Below are 18,211 nucleotides of genomic sequence, written 5' to 3'. Positions count from 1 at the left end.
CTTTATGTTTTTTATTTTTTGTATCATTATTATTTCTTGTCTATTTCAGTCATTGATCTGTTGGAACAATTCAACAGAGCCAATGGCTCTGGAGTCTACATTGTTCCAGGATCACAGGCTATCACCTGACAGCACATGAACTTAGGGCAAGTGGGCAAACCAGAACTAAAATCAGGTACACAAAGTGACATTGGTAAACACTTGGGCTTTTACAGAGACATTACACAAGCCCTTCCTCCTACTATGACCTTTGTCAGCAGTAAACCCAAGCATAACTGACTGCCAAATTATCTACTAAAAGCAAAGCATCATATCCACAGCTCCTGAAAATTGGTATATCTCCTCTGGGTTTAGTGGAAACTATAGCTCCAGTTACTTCTGATTGAGATTTTAAATATATGATGATAATATGAGAATTATAATACTTCATTTTACTCATGTGTCTGGGTAACTCTCCTTTCTTAAGAGTATTACAATACATTTCAAGCCCTTGTTTGGCACATTTGTTCCCCTTCCACTGACAAGCATAATTCCCCATGCCCGGTATCATTAACAGCAAAAATATTTCAAGTGGGCTTCATATTGTTGCAGTGACAGCAAAGAAGAAATACTTCTAAAATTGTCCTGTGGTTTGTTTCTAGATTTGTTCTTCCCAAGGAATACTCCATTGTCTCCACCTTTCAGAGCGAGAGGGGACACTTCTAAGATGACATGGGACCTCTGGGAGATAAAGGGCAGAGGTGGGGCTGACTAGGCTACATCTCCACAGAGAAAGCAACTACTGCCTACGGTGCAGCTGCAAAAGGGTCTGGCTTCGTACCATCTTGGAGAACATGGGGGAGGTTTCTGATGAAGCCTGGCACAAACTTGCCCCGAGTGCTAAGGGAAGCCATCTCACTCTGTCTGTAGACTGCCAGCCGGCAGGCACGGCCTGTTGTCAGTCACTACAGAGCAAGGGGGGCAGGTGGAGATGGTGCCCTGGCAAGGTGAGCCCAGGACAATGTTATTCCCTGAGTGATCATCAGGGCCTTACTGCGTATGTAAAGTTCCACTTGACCTCAGCTGCCAAGAGTTATTCTATGCACAGCGTTGGTTTTATATTATCATAGCAGGAATTTATTACTTCATTAACGTTTACCTTTGGGATTACTGTCTGTTAGAAGCAGATCTGTGGTTAGCAGGCTGAATTTAGGGTCTGGGAACTGCATTTGTTTTATTTCCAGTGCAAAGGACATGCTCCACAGTCACTGGAAGGGACTGGCTCAAAATTCTTTAACCCTTCTGTTTAACAAAAGAGGCTGATGAGAGTGCTCTTCCTTTTGATTTGATTCCTCCAAAAAACAGAACGAGTCTCTGTCCCATAGCCAAAATAACCCTGGGGACAGCAGTCTTGCATTTGCTTTCCCTCTGTGGCCCTGACTTGCTACTGCTGGAACAGTACAGGGCCATTCAGCCTGAGAAAACTAACACAGGATTTTCACAGACAAAAAAAATTCTAGAAAGCCTCTCCCAGCTGAGATCACTTTAGACCTTAACACTCTCCAAAGTAAATGAACGAGATACTTCCTTGAAGCTTAATACTTCCACAATTACTTCTTCAGATGCACCACACACCAGAACTCCTTTCCAGCCCATGCAGACAAATCCACAAACCTAGCAAGCTCTTTCTCCTACAACCTGGGAATTAATTATTGCACTTAGTCCTATATTGGGGAAATGCTCATATACACTAGTGAAGGTGCCTGTATGGATAACCAAACAGACTGGGGCTAGATAGCAACTGTTCAGGAATTTTAGAACCTGGCTTCCTATTGACTGATCTCATAGGTTGGTGTGCAACAGCTTGAACTTCATGTAGATCATAACGTGGCAGCAGAGGAAACCTGCTGTGAAGTTCCTGGGGTGGTGAGCTGACATTGCAAATAACATATCCTTGTGGTTTCTTTTCCCTAAGATTTTATTTAAATCCATTTCCTTAATGTTCACTGTTGTTCTTTCCTTCACCTCTTCCTTACAGGCAGATGAGCAGGTGAGTTTCTTACTTTATGTACTTGTAAATATGGAAATTAGACATATGTATTTTCTCCCACTTGGAACACACAAGGAAAGCGTATGTCAAGTATTGCTTAAACATGACCAGTTTAACCTAGCTATGCTCTACTAATTTGCTTTTCTTGTTGCATGTTTCTTTCCTTCCCCACAAGGGTGCTAGCTCGGGATATGTGGAAACTAACAGATTGCAGCAGTGTTTTTGGAGAGCCAGATCATGCCAGTCTGCCTGGCAATGAGGACAGGCATTTACTGATTAGAGCAAGACTAACAGCACATGAAGCGTTAGGGGGTTGCAAAAATATATTACTCATTTGCTTAAAAGATTGAGTTTGTTTGAAAAATATTAGAGGACTAAGGTGAAAAACTGGTCCCACTGGAATCAGTAGTCAGTTCCCTGGGTTTTTTTGTAGAGCCAGAACTTCATCCTAGATCTCCAGAAGGCAAAGCCTCTCTTCTTGTAGCTGCAAAACAAAGTACTTCTAATTCTCCTTCACTCACCTGACATTACAAACAGGTGTGGTTTGTCTGCTCAGGACCTGTATTTGAATCTGAGTATAAATTTCAGCTCTAGGGCTACTGCAATGTTAAGTTTCAGAGAAGAAATGCTTTTTCTAGTCTCTGAACATTTTCCTTTCTTAATTCTATACAGGCACATTAGCTTTTACCACGAGTGATGCACACTGGGTTGGGTGAAGGTTTCATAAATATCAAAGGCAATAAAATACTGGTAACCTGTAGCCTATTCACATAACACCTTGAGATATTCCTGGCCTGAAGTCTCAGCCCCACTCTGTGAGGGCTCTGTGATGTTTGGTGCACTATCGTGTTGCAGCGATCCATCAGAAGCACTGATGCGTAGTATCCTAATCCATTACTATTTTATATTCTTTGTCCTTAAGCATGACTCTGGAACCATTCCTTCCTGTGGGACTCATGCAGCATATGGTCTAAAGCATGAGCCATCCAAGGGAAGTCAGTAGAAGTGAAGATGGATCAAATGTTCCCACAATCACATCTTACCCTCCAGAAATGGGTTTGTGCTTTTCGTCCAAGGGATGAAAATGAAGGGCACCTAGATACTGTAGGGAAACTGGAGCAGCTCCCATATGAGGAAAGACCGAAAGACCTGGGACTGTTCAGCCCAGGGAAGAGAAGATTCAGGGGTATCTCATCAATTTGTACTAATACCCAAAGGCAGAACCACATTCTTTTCAGTGGTGCCCAGAGACGGGACCAGAGGCAGTAGGCACAAACTGAAACACAGGTTTGTCTGAACACACGGAAGCACTTCTTTACTGTGAGCGTGACCATGCCCTGGCACAAGTTCTCAGAGAGGTTATGGAGTCTCCATCCTTGGAGATGCTCAAAACCCCATCCAGACATGGTCCTGAGCAGCCACCTGTAGGTGGCCCTGCTTGAGCGGAAGGGTTGGACCAAATGACATCTGGAGGTCCCTTCCCACCTCAACCATTCTGTGATTCTATGACCATAGTGGGGACAACCATGTAGTCACACCTAGGAATAGCAAATACTTCTCTCTCAGGTGCTTAGAAATGAGATAGAGCATGAAAAAACCTAGCTTTGCTCCCACTGTAAAAGCCAGTATCTTGCATCTGAACTGCAGCTAACAAAAAATGAGAGGGTCTGGTAAGAATATGAAATGCCAAGAATAGTTATAAGAAAACAGAAATTACAAGAAATCAGTGATTGCAGCGTGAATTGCATTTTTGATGTTGCTGCCCACTTCCACACCCCACACCTCCATAAATCACTCTAACACCTGCATCGATTTTTATCTGGACAGCTTTTCATCCAAAATTCCTTCTGTATAGGTAGCAAATGCTTGCTTTAACAGATTATAATCCTTATCTTCTGGCTGGTAGTACTAAAAAGGAAAGTCTGGTAGCTTGGCTGAGCACCAAGAACATCCACAACTAATATGTCAGGTATAACAGCCTCTCAACGATATACTACAGGTTCATTATGGTTTAAGATAGATGCTTTCTTTTCCTGTTTGCATCCCTCCCCAACAATCTGCTTTTAGATTAGCCTAATACATGCATATACATAAAATCCTAATGCATATGGTATGTAGGAGTTATTGCAGAGCACATCACCATGGGGCATGATGATGCTTTTATCCTTTCTCCATCTTTCAGGACTACTCATGGTACCAGAATGTCAGCTTGAAAATTACTTCATCTTATCTGATGTCCCCGCTCCACAGCTACCAATTAGTACTTGCTTTAAAATTGACAGGTTGACTCAGACCCAGTAGGCTCTGAAAGATCCTCTGGCTACTCAGGAACTATGATAAATGATCAAAAACATTAAACAACACACATAATTACAATCCATGTAGTTTCAAAACATACACCAGGTGCTGTGCTCATTTGTTCCCTTCATTAAGCATCACCTTTTTTCATTATCAGATGCCAGGTACCAGGGATTAGGCAAATTGGTTCGCTGGGCTTTGGTTTTGTGTGGTTCCAAAAAGAGAGGTGTTTTACCACACGATACATGGGTTTGAAACTACTTACTTACATTAAAAAAAATTAAAACCCCGCATGAATAACTGTTGAGTTTTCTGAAGAAAAGGTGAAGTTGATTCTCAAGGTGGGGAAGCCAACATTTTACATTGCCTCATATCTCACCTTTAATGCTAAGCTGCACTTGTTTAATTAGTACATAACCATATTACCCTTGTTTACCTGTCTTGTTCACTTGCAAATTCCTATGCTAAATTTAGATTGTGGTATTTCCCAGTCCAAGATTACCTTTTGTTAGTTGTTTTGATGAAACCAAGCAGCGCAGGGCTCAGAGTTCATTGACCTTTCCCAAACTTAATTTTGATGAATTCATACCCAGTAAAGATTAACTTCTGTGTGTATTGTGATCCTGAGAAATGAAGAAAAATGATTGAATGTGTCTATTTTTAATTGTCTGATTTCTCCATCACAGGGAGATCCTAATTTTCCAGGTCCACAGGGTATATCTAAACCAAAAGGAGACAGAATACACGGTTAATACCTTGCATTTTTGTATTGTTTGTTGGAAGCAGCTAGGTAAGAATCATTGTAATCATACTGCTCATTCAAACCCCAAAAGTAATAGCTGACTTTGCATACCAGGATGGTATTGATGGGAGTGAGGGAGGTGGTTGCTCATGTGCTAGAAAGAGGGTATGAAATATCAGCTTAATTACAATTTGCATTGATGAGATATTTTTTTTTTACTTCTATTTCTTATGAACACAGCAGCAAGAACCAAATAGTATTCTCAGTAGCAACATTCCACTGCAAGTAGACATTTAATTATGATACCTTTTGGCAATATTATCCTTAAGAAACACTTCGGTTCAAACATCTTCTCTATGCAAATGACATTCTCTTCATGTTTACCAGCTCCCACCAATTTAGCGCACCGAGACCCATCACTGCTAATGAAGTAGCTAAAATGGCCACTGGGACCCACCATGGCTCTTAAATATTCTCTTTAGGTATGGCTTAACACTCAGCAGAAGCCAACCCTAAATCAACACCATTCCTGAGCAGCTATACCTTTTCTATGTTTGGTTGTTGGTTTTTTGGTTTTGTTTTGTGTTTTGTGGGGGGTTTTTTGTTGTTTTTTGTTTTTGTTGTTTTTTTAAATGTATTGGTTTCCAGTTGCATCTGTTCTCTGCTCAGGCTATATGAGAAAAGGCAGCAAAAGCAGGATGAATGCAGGATTCCCCTTTCAATCACAGCCCACACATACAACAGCACAATTTGCACGTGAAACCATGTTCTCAGATAATCTGTTTCCTTCAAGTGCCTGAGAGCACTGGCTAAAGTCAGAAACTTTGGCCTGGACTTACAGTAAGAGCTTCACAAGACATTTTACTAGATGTAAACAGACTAAAAAAAAAAAAAAATCAAATACTCTTCAGGGTTTGTATTTTGGACTAGGGTCCTGGAATAATGCTGAGAAAACAATGATCCCCAAGAACTGATGGAGCCAATTGCCATTGATGGCATCATGCAGAACCAGCCCACCAAATCCAGCTAGATGTAAATAGAATTCACTTCAAATAGCTTTTTAAAGGAAGAGAAAGAAGCAAAAGTCATCTCAAAGAACAGCTCAAGATGAAGCTGAGGTTTGGCAGGAGGATTTGTGTTAGCATGCGTATAAAAGGGAACAAGACCTATCAACACATCTTACACTGACTGCCCAGACCCTTGGGGCATGAAGGTCAACAGGCCAAATCTCCGACTTCATTGTTCTCCAGAAAACAGTTGCTGGTATAAGGGTTAAGGAGCAAGGGGAAAATAATCCTTTGGTGGTGGTACAAACCTAGCAACAAGGAGGAAAAAGAGCTGCACGCAAGGGCTTCTCTTGGGTCACTGGGGTTCTTGGATCGTGTGGCACGATCCATTGCTTGGGCATGTGCTTTCAAATTAGGGACTGCCTGGCAAGAACCGTAAATTATTTCTGAACATCACTGAGCATGGAAAGCAGCAGACTGAAACATCAGTTCAGTGTCCAAGGCTAGGAACGTGGGTGATGCATACTTCAGGAGGCATTGAGAGGCCTCCCAAAGCAGCAGATTTTTCTCCATACACCAGCTCTCCAGGCGTGGCACGCCTTCCACGCTGCTGAGCTCTGGCTACTCCAGCGCCTTCCCTAGGGGTGGCTATCCTGAGGTACCCTTGCAGCGAGGGGGACCCAGATCCCTAGAGGTGCCCGCAGCAACACATCCCTGTGTCCTATGTTGTACAGTTTGATGAAGTTTTGAAAGCACCAGACATGGATTTTGCTAAACTTGGTGGCACTGACTGGCACATGGCTTCAGATGAATCTAGAGCGAAATGGGGCAAGGGAAGCGGCACTCGAGCCCAATTTGAGCTGAACTTGTCCTATTCCTTTATCATGTTAAATCTGGTATCTCTTTGAGAACTCATCATGGTACAGGATTTGTAGTGAATTCACACAGGGCTGGCTGTGGAGGCAAAATGAGTATGATTTAGTGAGGAATAAACAATTACGTTGTAATAGCAGCTCTCCAGTCTTCACCCCAGGGCTTTCCTGGTGCTAATGGACCCAGCTGTCTACCCAGAGAGTCTGCAAATCTACAGCAGGAGAAACCATGAGCTGTGCCTCCATCGATGCCGAGAACGGACATCCTGAACATGCAAATAAATCCTTTGTGTGTTCATGGTCAAATAAATTCATAGAAACGTTGCAGACCGAAGTCACAGCAGCTCTAGGCTCTGAAGCCCCGCTATATACAGAACTGCTCCTTGCTTTGGAGTGTGCTCACTCAAGTAGTCATTAATAAAACCAGTAGAACCATTAGCAATGAGGCAAGGCTTATGGCAGTGCTGGTGCTCCCAGGAGGCCCATAGAGATGCTATACATTCTAGCCCCCACCACTGTAACAAAAATGCCTTAACAGGGACCAGGCCACTATTTCTGCTCACTCATGGGAATACCTTTCCCCAGAATGAGCCCTCCCGACTCCAGCAGGACCGAGCACTCAAGGACCTAGAAGACTACAAAAATCATGCTTAGGGAAGGACTCTGACTTTCAGCAGGCTTAGCTGAAAGGATAAGACTACGGAGAGCTGTCTACTCCAAGGCTGCGATTTCTACAGAAGTCATTAAGAGCACAAAGCACTTGGGCAATCTCACCTCATCAGCCAAAGGACAGGACTCAAATATACAGCTATGTCGTAGACAGACACACTGTAGCCTTAAAGAGATTTTATTTATTACTATAAAAATTAAGGGAATTATTCCTATACAAGGTGATTAGTCCTGACTGTGGTCTTTGCAAAACAGCCATTCTGAGACTGCAGACTGGTAAACACTTATAAGGTGATTTTCTGATGCTTGTTATTCAAAGGATCACAATCTTTTTGATGTCATACAAAGTTCCAGGCAACTCAATTACAGCACCATTCCTTTAATTCTGTTTTACCTAAGGTTATACAGGAGGGGTATGGGACAGACTGGAGAAGGTGAGTGTATGATACAAAACAAGGTCTATTTTGAATTTGGTCCTAGGTCACTGATATCTATGGTGCCAGAAATTTATGTAAAGGCAAATGTAATTTTTAAAGAGTGATTTTTAGGAATTCATAATGAAAATGTTTTACCCTGTTTTTTTCCCCTTTTTGGAAGTTGCCAGCATCCTTGCCATGAAACAGCACCTTATTCTTATTCCTGGAAGAACTTAACTGCAATACTTTTTGGCTTCACTGCATAATAGTGTGCAGAAAATGTCATTTCCCTGGTTTGCTGAAAGGCTCATAGGATTTTCTCTGGGTAGGGGGTGGTGAGCTGGAGAACAAACTGTTCCATACGTTGTTCAATTGGCTTAAAATCAAATTTATTCTCTTGTGCCTGAAGATGTCTAACTAAAAGCATGTAAGTGAAACATGATGTGTAATCTTCCAGCTTTGAAGCAGTTCACGTTCTGTGTTGGAAATAACTGCCTAGTGGTATCAAAGCAGATTATTGGAGAGCATTAAATTCACTCAGATATACAAAAAAAGGCAAAAACATCCTCCACAACACAGAAATATTGAGCAAGATGGGGAGCTTTATTTGGAGTACTTTGTTACTTCCAGGGTGATGAAGGGTGTGTGGGATCTCAGGAGTAGATGGCAGTCCAGGAAAGCATGTGAGTTAGGGTTCGCTTCAAAATGTTAACAAAGCCAGTTTTCAGGCACAAAGAGCATTGATTTCATCGTTTCCTCAGCATCCCTTGGGGATTTGCAGGGCTAGGGGGCAAGGCAAGATCCCTGGGACCAGAAAAACACATGGCGTGGCTAGCACATGAAATCAGTTTTAGTACTCCTAGCGATGAGGACAAGGGGGGTTGAAAAAAACAAGGAAATAAAATGATAGCAGAAAGTAGCATCTTCCAGGGCTTTACCTTCCAACAGTACATGATTGACTTTACAGCTAAAAGCCCTGCCAAAAATCTAAGAGTGGCTAAAGCACTCCAGATGACTCCTACAGCCTAACTTTTACTATGATTGCACCAAAAGGCTTGCCACGTAATCCAATAATACCCTTGGCTATTGCTACTGCCTTCTCAGCTTCTCCTTTCCTGCAAGTCAGGGCTGCTGTAAAAATGAGCTAGAAATAGAGATTTTATCATTCCTCCAGAACTAAAAAACAAATAAAAGTTCCATAAACCGTAAGTCCAGCTTAATAACTCTCTTAAGGTTCACCTTAACTGCATAGTGAGCTTGGATCAAAGTTTATTACTGTTAACCGCCCTTTCCCAGAAGTGAGTGATCCCAGATGTTTTCAACTGCCTTGGCAGGAGCTAAGGGTGAGCAAGGTCAAGGATGCTCCTCAGGAAGACCAGGCTTTATTGTGCTACACCACACAACCCACTTCTTCAATGGTGGAACATGGGTACCAGTTTTACATCCCAATGTGGTACAAATACATGTGTGGCAGCATGTACCTGACCACGTACCAACACAGTAGGATGCAGCAATATTTTATCTTTTTTTTGTACTGCTTCCAATGCCATTTTCAGGCTGCTGTAAAGCCTGAGCAAGAAAACCAGCATTCTGGAGGGAAGCTGGTGGATGGCAGAAAGATGCCACGGTGCTAAGGTCTAACTGTGCTTTCCCTGACAAACAAACATCTACAATCTTCTTGTGAATTTTGTGGATATCTGGGGTGCAGCTGGGACTGAGCGTCACCTCCCTGCTACAGGCAGGGTCCTACAGATCCCTGGGGCAGATGTGCAGCAGCAGCTCAACATGGCACAATGAGAAATGATCATCTGAAGGTGCTTCCAAGGTTGCCAGCAGGAGGGGAAAGCCTGGTTTGTAGGAGCTGCTTTTGTTTCCAGAGGGAAAAAGGGTGGGGGGAGGGGAAGGTAGTAATAGTTTTGGATATTTCTGGAGACCTGCTCAACAAAACTTTCAGAGAGCTCAAGATTCAAGTCTGAATATCTTTAAGTCTTAAAGATACATGTGTTTCAAATATTGAAACTGGAGAACTGTATAGCAGGTAAATCTGTAAGAGAGAATATCTGCCCAAAAATGCCCTCTAGAAGAAAGACAAGCCAAATCTTCCATGGGGGAAAAATAATTTAAAAAAAAAATATCCAACTTACAAACCTCTCATTAACTACATGTAAAAATAACTCAAGTAAGGTAACATATCGTTAAGTAAAATCAAACAGATGTGTAACTGAGCTTTTAAGCAGCCTCTGCACACATTAGTGGAGGACTGCAGGTACCCCCTGGCATTTGATACCCTCTAGAACAGGTCTCATTTCTGAGTAGTTTAGGATTCAGGCACACAACCCCATTCGCAGAGTTTCGCAAGTCTGAGCCACACACAAATGCTCTCAGACCACAGCAATGGCAAGGTAATTCAACTACTCTACCAGTCATGAAAGAGAGATTATTTAAATCACTTTTTATTTGTGGAAGACAAGGAACACACAACCCCTGCTCCACAGCACCATGCGTGTATGATATGTGAGCTAGCCTGCTTTTAACTTGATTTTTTTTATTATTTTTATTGTGCTGACAGGCTTTGACAGTGCAGTGACACTTCCCACAGCCTCTTCTGCCACTGTTACAGAGCAAAAAAAGGAAGAGAGGTCAATTAAAAGACTAATTAGACTTAAAAAAACCTGCCTGAATTCTCTTAATGGCTCATTTCTCTTTTCCATTCCGGGCACCACAGGTGACATGGGAGATCCTTGCCCACCTGGTAGGCTAAGCCTCACAGGAATAAAAGGCCAAAAGGTAAAGCCCTACTGTTAACGCTGATCAAAACCACGCAACTTCAACCCACCCACAAGTAATTTTGATCTGGGGGGCTTAAGGTGGGAGTGGAGATGATAGTCCAGAAGTATGGCTGGTTATCTGGTCTTGAAGTAAATCCTTGTAAAACGTGCTGTAGGTGAGCTATTGCAGAGCCACTCTGCCCTTATGGGGTGTGCGCCCAGGGCTGTGTGCTCCCAGCTGATGGAGGACGGGATTTTTCAGCAGCATCCCCACGACGGCTAATTTCTCTTGGGACTTTGGTGGTACTTACTGCAAAGGCCTGGAAGTCCCAGGCACTCTTACATTCCCCCCAGACCTGATGTGCCCGGCGGGGCACAGCATTTCTGTGGGGCAACAGAGCAACTTTGGAGACAAAAGCATGTTTGGAGAACTCTCCTGCATCCCCGACCGGCGATTGACAGACTGGAAGGACAGCTGGGCTGTGCCCCGACTGCAGGGAGGCTCACCCGATCCCCAGGCCCTGAGACTAACAGGGGAATGGAGTTACATGGTGCTAGCAGGGAACAAGTCTTTCCATCCACAGATCTCAAGCCTAACAGTACAGGCAATTCACACAGATGACTCTAAAGGCTCATATTTTCTGCATTAAGGGAACAAATAAACGATAATGAATGAGGAAATCTCTCTTTATTGAGAAGGTGCAAGGACATAGAGCTGGATTCCCTCTTTTAAAAGGGTGATGCTGTAGGAAAAAAAGAGGCAGGGATGCTAGATAAAAGGTAGAAACAATGTTCTTTGAAGTTTGTGCAATTGGCAATTTCTAACCCTTGTAAAGCCCCATCCCCCCATTTTGAATCATGATAATGCGTACTGGAATGGGTCAGAAGCCAGGGGGGGACAAGGAAGGGGATAAAAGTAATTTCCAGTCCTACTTCCTATGCCATTGCTATGGAAAGCTCTAATCCAGAGACAAATACACTTCCCATAAGGACATCTTTGGAGCTCCCATACAATTCGCACACACTTAGTCCATGGATAATAGCTATACATTAGTCTCATGCAACCAGGCAACTACAGTGCTTGATGGCTCATTCAAAACTGCTAGTTTATCAGAATCCGGTTTTCCTAGCAGGATGATAGACGTAACACGAGTCTGCCTCAGATTTGACATGAATCAGAGTCTTTGCTGACAGCCTCTGAAGAGGCCAGCAGCAAAGCTGATTTCAAAGCTCTGTTGCTCTCTCCAGGCTTTTCTTCAGCTGCTCCACAAGCCAGAGGCAGAATAGGGACTCCTGACTCCTACCTCCACCCTTGAAGTCCTCCATGAGAACCAGGGCCTGCAATCATGAGGCTACCTCCAATCATCTATAGAAGGACTCATTAACTTCTTCCTCATCAGGTGGCCTGTAGCCAACACCTACAACAGCATCACCCATGTCCTGGGTGCATTATACATCTGTTCCTGGCTGCGCCCCTTCCTTTTGCTGGTAAAATGGAAGAATGAAATAACTTGGGCACCAACATTTCACCTGCACCCCCAACAGGGCTTTATAGTCCTCCTTGACCCTGCTCAGGTTCTGGCCTGCGGTGCCATTCATGCCCACGTGGAAGAGTGGCCAAGGACAGCAGTCCGTGCTCTTGCCAAGGTGTGGCCGCCTCTCAGCAACATCTCGCTCCTGGAAGGCAGCGCACCTCAGGTGACTCCATCAGGCTGCCAGGTGGGTGCCCCAGAGCCCCTTAACAGGGTCACCCACTACAAGCACAATTTTTTTTTCTTTTTGCAGTAACCATGGTGTGCTGCTGGTACAGCTCCCCCCTGAAGACCTTGCTTCTGGGTGCCTACAGCTACTGAAACTTCATTTCTCTTCCTGATTGTAATGCAGGAGGGTGGAGACTGAAGCAGAGTCGTGTGGGTCACCACCATCCAAGGTGCCTCATTCTCTGTGGTGTCCCCTACAGGAGCATGGTTCTGACACCACTGATCTCCATCTCAGACCCTCTAACACCACGCAGCCTTTTAACTGTTCCCTGCAGCTCAGCCACCCATTGTAGCTGGCCGTGCCAGACAGCCACTGAACATGTCAGAGTCCTTCGTAGGCTGAATGTAAAGCCATGTCACTTCCCCTCTGGATTTCAAAAGGCCTCTAAAATTTCAATATTTTTCTGTGTTCCATCCCAGGATTCACTTAATAGCACCAAGCCATCCACAAAGGCCAAGGTTGTTATATTTGCCAAACAGTGGTGGAACCCACACCCTTCCTCCAACTTGCACAGCAGATGGTCCACAGATAAGCTGTATCAAATTGGATTAATTGGATCAGAAGCTTTAATAGCAACCTGAAGAAGTGGAGACTCTAAAATTCCTGGGGTGTAGACATGTGCATTCCACCTACTCCTCCTGCAAGTATTTGCCAGAAAACCAAGAAAGACCAGATCAACTACAGATATTTTAAAACTTGTGCTAGATGGAAAGGAAAAAAAAAGCCAGAGAGGTTTAAAGATTTTCCTGATATTTCCTAAATGCAAATGCTTATAGCAGCACTTTAAATTTGAACCAAATTTAATCATGAAGTTTTAAAAATAAAGCCATATGAAAATGAAACATTGGGTTACGTTCTTAAACTCCTTTGCTCAGCCAAGAAACCAAGCACTATCCCAGTTCTGTCCTTGGTTGCTTGTAAAAAAAAAAAAAAATTACTACACACACAAAACTTTCCAGTACGTTGTTCTTTATTTTTTTTTTCCTCCTATGAAAACACATACATTACTCTCAGGCTAATTTAAAAAAAAAAAAAGCAGCAACATTTTTTAAAAACTTTTAAAAGAAGAAAAACCTGGTCTGCCTGGACTTAATGGTGAGCCTGGCCCCAGAGGACCTGTGGTATTTCCTGGAGTGAAGGGAGCAGCTGGGACACCAGGTAGGAGTCCAAAAGCCCCTACAGTCAGTTCACTAAGCACGACCTGCAGTGGCCTGACATGCTTCTCCTCCTTTTGTCATATAGAAGACATAGGCTGTAAGGGTAGAAGGGCAATTCAGGCAGAAAATCTCCCTGGCTTAGATGGTTGCCAAGGTCTGGGAGGTAACTTACATGTTGAATGACAGCCACCTCCGATTGAATAGTTTTATCCTCTATTTACCATCGATTCAGCCATTAAACACATGGGGCAGAAAAGCTTTTTATATAGTAAAGGGCTTATTTGCAACCAGATAACAGTATTCAGCAGCAGCTCCTATATATTTACTATTTCAGCCGCATCGGAATCACAGTGCTTATTTGATCTCTGCAAGAAACAGAGTTTGTCCAGCAGCTGCCACCACGTAGGCAGATAATGGGATGTGTCCTCAGGACCCTGGTTAGAGAAATGGCAATAACATGCCCATGGGCACGTTAAAGGGAAAGGAGAGAGCTGCTTTGTCTCCCACAGCCCTTTCAGGGCTAGGTAACTCAGCCACCCTCATTCACGCATCAGCCACGTGCCAAGAAAGCCATGAGGACCCCCTACCCCACTTGCAGGGGGAAGGTGCCGCACGTGCTGGAGGATTTAAAAGAAGGAACACCCTTCTCTAGTGCTTTGCTGCCTCGTTCCAATTGACCTCCTAATCCTCACCATTTGCTTGTGTTACTGATTTTTCTCTGAAGCATTTGCTGGACTTAGATACTTCCTCTGGTTTTACACTAGTAAATTTTCACCACTTCTCATGGAGTCACTCCTGGTCAAAGCAATATAAGCAGATGATTTTGTGGTGCATGGTGGGGGAGTCCACTCTTTCAGCATATTTTCTTTATACAGACTCATTTTCCCTTAGCAGGGTCCCCTGAATACCCTGTGGCTGCCCAAAATAGGCAGCCAAGCAAAACACATCCCTCTGGACACAGTGACCACGCCAGGCATCCAAGTGCACCTGGACTGTGTCAAGCAAAGGATTGCATTACATACATCCCCAACCCACCAACAGAACAGGAATCGACAGAGGGATCAGCTACTTCATCACCTCATGTATTAACAGATGGATGTTCAACTCTCCCAACAGAGCCTCCCACTAGATTAACGCTACCATAAAATATTTTTGCTGATAAACTACTAAAGCTGAAACTGGCTTTGAGAGGTAATGAATGGAACCCCAAATATTGCTTTTTCTTTATTATATGATGCAGTTATGTATATACATATACACACCAACTGCGAGGGCAAAAATTAAAGTTCACTTCAAATCCCAGGTGCATAATCATTAAACACCAGGGTAGCAAATACAGATCAGAAAGAAGCAGAGAGTCGATGCACAGCCTGCCTTGAGGTGCCCAGGAATTGGTCTCACATTGTCTGGGCACATAAGAAAAATATTTTCAATTATAGCATTATTCTGAGAGTGTTACACATGACAAGCAAATTCCGCTCATCTCAGAACAGCCTAGGTTCATAGAATCTTCAAAGTAACTGACTCTTCCAGATTTCTGTTAAAAAAGTGTATAGAAAGTGGAACAAAACCTAAAAAAACCCAAACAAAAACCAAAAAAACAAAACCCCAAAACAACTCAAACCCACCCTCTGTGTAAATACTTATAAATTCAGACAATTTTACAGTAAGTCACGTAGTTGCTATTCTGTAAGTCTCCCCACCCCTCTTTCGTACTCATAAGGCCAGACTATTCGTTAACCGTGACATGTGCACGTTTCCAGATAGCATAATGCAGCAAAACTCTGGCTTGAGCAGCACTGTGTTGTGCAAACCATATGGTGCCTTACATACTTTGGGTCCTAAGCAGCAGTCGCTCCCCAGCCTCCAGCCAAAGGACAGCAAATTCACAACATCAAGACCATTAACTCAGTCAATAAAACTCTCAGAAAGGAATTCCAGTCCTGCTCAGAGCAAAGCCCAGTTCTCCAGGGAGCTGACCCTGCAGATGACCGAACCCTCCCCAGCCCCAGCAGTCAAGTCAGCACGCTGGGCACCCATTTGCCATCAAACAGGGCGAGCAGCACCCACCCCAAGGCACAGGGAGGAAGGAGGAGACAGCAAATTCGGAGGATTAACTGCAAACAACAAGGCTGCTGATGGGTACGCGGAGCCAACGCTCCTTCTGCACAGGGAAGCGCCTGCAGCCACAGGCTGGACCAACAAGTTTATTCCAGCTTTTCAATACTGAGGAATTACCATCCCAGCAGCAGAGATCACCCAAAGCTGCCAGTCATTCTTTCAAAACACACGAGCAGAGTTCTCCCCGCCTTTGGTGCAAAAGAGCTACGAAGCCTACAGACACCCTGCCTCAAAGCCGCAGCAGCAGCCCCACGGTCCCCCTGTGCTCCCATCACACCACGCCAGGCCACAGCCTGCCTGTTTTTCAAACCCCAGGCATGGCTCTCCTAGCTCAGGGATGCCAGGTATTGCCACAAACCCCATCTCCTCCGTCCCGCAGCACCCCACCCCTCTGAGTGCACTCACCTGCCTTGCCTCTCTCTGCTAGCTGATATCCCCATGAGGCTGCCACCACCAAACCTCAGCTCTGAAAAACAGATTCTTTTCAAGCTCCTGTCTCTGCACCTTTTTATAGTGGAGGAAAAGTCTCCACTTATCTCTTCAGCACCCCACGTTAGCAGCACCCTGTCCCACCTGCTGCCTGCTCTAGCTCAGCTGCTACCGAGGTGCTGGGCACCTGGGTCTGCTGCACCAAACCCCTCTGGCCGTGTAAGGCCACCACTGACCAATGTCACACTCCATCTGCTGCTGGAGGGTAGGTATGCAAGGAGGAAGCAGTGTCAGCATCGTTTCTGTGGGATGATCTTGTATTTAGGCCACTCTGATAGGTCAAAAGGTTGACTGAGCAGCAAGAAAGGTAATAGGTAAAGGTAAGAGTTTTAAATGGCCTAGCACAGACGCCAGGAATGCCTCGTGCAAAAACATAAACCCAGTCCTGCGGCAATTCTGCTGCAAAGAGTGTGCAGGATTCCTCAGCCCATGCAGGCTGCAGGGCGCGTGCACCCAAGAGCAGGCTTTCCTTCAGCAGTGACCAGTTCTACCTTTGCTGTAGAGCTCAGGAACCTCATTAGTCATTTAAAACGGTGGAAACATTCTGGGATTAAATAAAGCAGTGGTGGTTTGTTGTTTTTTTTTTTAACAGAGCTGTTTCTCCCTAGTAGTCAGAAAGCCATACAGGCACTGGCTCTTCCTCTACGGTACAGCTAATGAACTTCAGCTGGAGAGAAACCTCTGAAGGTGTGGGGCTCCATATGCTTTATGTAATTTAGCATAGCTAAATTTCATAAATTTATATTAGCTATATTATTTAGCTATGAATTTAGCATAGCTAAATTTCATAAAAGGTCAACGTGGACAAAAATAGGAGATGGGATGCACTTGCTCACCTACTGTCTATAGAGGGGTCTTCACCACTGACTTGTACCAGTCCGTTTGATTTCTTAGTCCAGTAACTGAGGAACTTTATACACAGCGGAGATTTTATACACAGCTCTCACCTTCAGCAAACACTGGAAATGCTTGTCAGGCTAGAAGGTACACCTTCACCAGAGACAGCAGTACCAAACCCCACGCTACTCCTTACTGCAAAAAAGGAACGTGCTATAAAAATTAGGCAGTGTCATTAATAGTGACTAGCATTTATGCTTATCAACTTCTTCCTTTCTGTAGCAGCTGATAAAATTCACAGACCAGTGGGCTAAATGCGGGTACGTGCTTCAGGCAACACTTTCAGTGACTTACAGGAAGAATTTATTTCAGCTACTGGTGCATTGTGCTAATAGTTTTGTTGTTAAGGCTCTGTACTAGCAGTTGTCTAAAACCATTCTAAATTCTTCTGAGCGGTCACCCTGCCAAGAACATAGTGCCTACTCGGAGGCATCTGCACTGTGTGGCAAATGGAAGAGGACAGGACAGTTTCAATGCACACAAATTGTTTTCTGCTCTGGCTAAGGAATATTCATGGCAGCTGAAGTGGCTTCAAACCACTTTTGTGTCCTCCTCTAATCCTCTGGTTTCTCACCTCAGGAGCTTCTTCAGCACAGATAGAAGTAGGGAGCAGGCTGCCAACAGCCTATGCAGAACTGCCAACAGCAAGGCATCGTGTGAACACTGATACACTCTTGCTATTTTCTCAACCTAGGCTTCCAGAAGCCAGCAGAAGAGGTGGGAAGTCATTACAGGAGGTGATTGTTCAGGTTTTGAAAGATCCTCCTGTGCCACCACACTGGCCGTCCAAGCCCCGTTACTGTATCTTTGTTCTGTTCATCATCCAAAGTTACACTGATGGGTAAGGGAGAATGTGTGTCAGTCCCTTGTAGCTGCAGACAACGGGCTGGAACGCAAGCAGAAGAAATACACTTCTGGTGACCTTCCAGTCTATAACCAACTGTGGGAACAGGCTTTCTGCTACTGGTGTTTTCTATTACTGGTG

The sequence above is a fragment of the Falco rusticolus genome, chromosome 3, assembly GCF_015220075.1.
Source record: "Falco rusticolus isolate bFalRus1 chromosome 3, bFalRus1.pri, whole genome shotgun sequence".
Taxonomy (NCBI): domain Eukaryota; kingdom Metazoa; phylum Chordata; class Aves; order Falconiformes; family Falconidae; genus Falco; species Falco rusticolus.
The sequence above is the reverse complement of the archived record's forward strand: the minus strand, read 5'-3'. Positions refer to the sequence as shown.